We start from the raw sequence: 3,675 nt of genomic DNA on the forward strand, positions 1-3,675 counted from the left end.
AAGACCGCGTCTTCACCTTATTCCCCTTGAGATAAGGACACTTAGTCCTCGCCCAACCACTCTGGTAAGTCTTCAAGGGAGACTTCCAAACCTTCATAGACTTCGTTCACCGGCAATCCACAATGACTCTTGGATGCTCAGAACGCGACGCCTAACCGGCTGGAGGATTCAGAGTCCTCAAGTGTAATAAGTCTTCAGATCCCGCAGACAGAACGACTTCAGTGATGCCTAACACTCTTTGGCTCTGGGTGTTTGGGCTTTTTACTTGCAAGGACTCACTATGAAAGGCTTCGGAGGTGGGTTGCTCTCAAACGACAAAAGCCATGCACTAATTCTGAGCAGCCACCAATTTATGGTGTAGGGGGTGGGCTATTTATAGCGAGAAGGCAACCCGACCAGATTTGTCCGAAATGACCTTGGGTCACTAAGGAACTGACACATGTCCAACAGTCAGATTTCAAACAAACGCGGCAGCATAGCTTGGGCTACAAGTCATGCTGAGTCATCTAGCTCTGGATAAGATTTGCTCTCATTGTCTTCACTCGAAGACATAGGATTTGGTTGAGCATCACTTCAGTCACTCTGACTTTGTTCACTTGGACCCCACTTAACAGTACGGTGGTTCCTATGACTCAACAAAGAAGAAAAGGAAACTACGAAACAACTATGTCTTTGCACTCCATAGTCTTCACGCGATGTCTTCTCCTGTCATAGTCTTCAATGTGAATGTTTTCACAAACCACCATTGTCTTCAATGTCTTCACACATTTTTAGGGGTCATCTCTAGTAGGTAAACCGAATCAATATGGGACTACTACCTGCGTTATCCTGCAATTCTCACAAACACATTAGTCCCTCAATCAGGTTTGTCGTCAATACTCCAAAACCAACTACGGGTGGCACTAGATGCACTTACATTTCCTTATGATTTTTTCCAGGGCAAAAGACACCATATAGCAGAAGATGGGCATCGGGGGCGCGCCAAGGGGGTAGGGCGCGCCGTCCACCCTCGTGGCTGCTGGGTGGCCCCCCTCTGGTGCTTTCTTCGCCCAATATTTTTAATATATTCCAAAACTGACTTTCATGGAGTTTCAGGACTTTTAGAGTTGTGCAGAATAGGTCTCGAATATTTGCTCCTTTTCTAGCCCAGAATTCCAGCTGCCGGGATTCTCCCTCTTCGTGTAAACCTTATAAAATAAGATAGAAAAGGCATAAGTATTGTTACATAATGTGTAGTAACATCCCATAATGCAATAAATATTGATATAAAAGCATGATGCAAAATGGACGTATCAACTCCCCCAAGCTTAGACCTCATTTTTCCTCAAGCGAAAGCCGATATTGAAAAATATGTCCACATTTTTAGAGATAGAGGTGTCAATAAAATAAAATACGAACATGAGGGCATCATGATCATTCTTAGAACAACAACATATATATTGTCAAATAATTTACTATGCTAAAGTAACAATCTATTCACAATCTAAAGAATGAATCAGAAACTTCACTGAAAACTAGCAAACTATACTCTTAGTCATTGAAGCAATTGCAATTTATCATAACATCGGAAAGAGTAAAAATAAGAGCTTTTTAGCAAGTCCACATACTCAACTATCATTTAGTCTTTCATAATTGCTAACACTCACGCGATACTTATGGGTATGAAGTTTCAATCAGACACATAGAAAGATAAGGGCTTATAGTTTCGCCTCCCAACCTTTTACCTCAAGGGTAATGTCAACAATAATACTTTATGAAAACCTACATCCAAGTGGATATATATATCAGGATCTTTCCAACACATAGTGCTTGCCAAAGGATAAAGTGTAAAAAGGAAAGGTGAAGATCACCATGACTCTTGTATGAAGGTAGAAGATAAAAATAAAAGATAGGCCCTTCGCAGAGGGAAGCAGAGGTTGTCATGCGCTTCTATGGTTGGATGCACAAAATCTTAATGCAAAAGAACGTCACTTAATTTATATTGCCACTTGTGATAGGGACCTTTACTATGAAGTCTATCGATTTTATTTCTTCCATATCACAAGCTCGTATAAAGCTTATTTTCTCCATACTAATAGATCATACATATTTAAAGAGAAATTTTTATTGCTTGCACCGATGACAACTTACTTGAAGGATCTTACTCAACCCATAGGTAGATATGGTGGACTCTCATGGCAAAACTGGGTTTAGGGATGTTTGGAAGCACAAGTAGTATCTCTACTTGGTGCAAATAATTTGGCTAGCATGAGGGAGAAAGGAAAGCTCAATATGTTGGATGGTCCATGACAATATACTTTTATTAGGATATAAGAAAACATAACCCATTATGTTGTCTTCCTTGTCCAACATCAACTTTTTAGCATGTCATATTTTAATGAGTGCTCACAATCATAAAAGATGTCGAAGATAGTATATTTATATGTGAAAACCTCTCTTTCTTTATTACTTCCTACTAATTGCAACGATGACCAAAACTATGTTTGTCAACTCTCAACAACTTTTATTCATCATACCCTTTATATGTAAAGTCATTACTCTTCATAAGATCAAGATGATCTTTTTATTTCTTTTTATTTTTTCTTTTATTCCCTCAAGATCATAGCAAGATAGCAAAAGCCCTCAACTCAAAACTAATATTTATTATATATAGCTCACGGACTTGATTACATAGATAGGGATCAACAAAAAACTCAAAGCTAGATCAAACTAAACTTTATTCTACTAGATCAAGATATAACCAAAAGGATCGAACTAAGAAGAATAGTAAAGATAGAAGTGTGATGGTGATACGACACCGGTGCACCTCCCTGAAGCTTGGTAGTTGACAAGGGGAGTGCCCATACCCATGTATTTATGTCTCTTTCTTCGGGGCTGGTGATGATGAAGTTGTTGATGATGTAGGCTTGTCATCCATCTTCCAAGGCATAGGCTCACCATCATAGAAGGATGATCGAGTCTCCGGGATCCTCAAATCTGCAGACAAACTCATCCTCTTGAATCTATATTCATACTCACAGTTTTGGTTTTGCAGGTCATAGATCTGGGCTTGGAGGTGCTCGATTTTCTTGTGAAGCTTGAAGATGGTCTCCCCAATGTTCTTGGACTCCTTCTTATTTTCCTCGTGGATGCCTCGTGTCTCCTTCGGACTGCTTCTTATTTTCCTAATTTTTTAAATATTTCAAAACGGAGAAAAATTGCTATTTGGGCAGTTTTGGAGTCAGTTTACTTACCGTACCACATACCTATTCCTTTTTAGAGTCTGAAACATTCTGGAAAGTGTCCCTTATGTACTCCTCTGAGGTTACGGTGTCAATAATATTGGTTTCAACATTTATGGGATAACCTGAGATATAATGTTTGATTGTTTGACCGTTCACCACCTTCAGATTTGTGCCTTCGATGTTGTTGATTTTGATGGCACCGGAACGATAGACCTCCTTAATAATGCAAGGACCTTCGCATTTAGAGAGAAGTTTTCCTGCAAAAAATCTTAAACTAGAGTTGTATAGCAAAACATAATCACTTACATTAAACTCATGCTTTTGTATCCTCTTGTCATGCCATCTTTTAACTTTTTCTTTAAATAGTTTGGCATTCTCATAGGCCTGGGTTCTCCATTCATCAAGTTAGCTAATGTCAAAAAGCCTCTTCTCACCGGCAAGTTTGAAATCA

The sequence above is a fragment of the Triticum aestivum genome, chromosome 2B (genome assembly GCF_018294505.1).
Source record: "Triticum aestivum cultivar Chinese Spring chromosome 2B, IWGSC CS RefSeq v2.1, whole genome shotgun sequence".
Lineage (NCBI taxonomy): Eukaryota > Viridiplantae > Streptophyta > Magnoliopsida > Poales > Poaceae > Triticum > Triticum aestivum.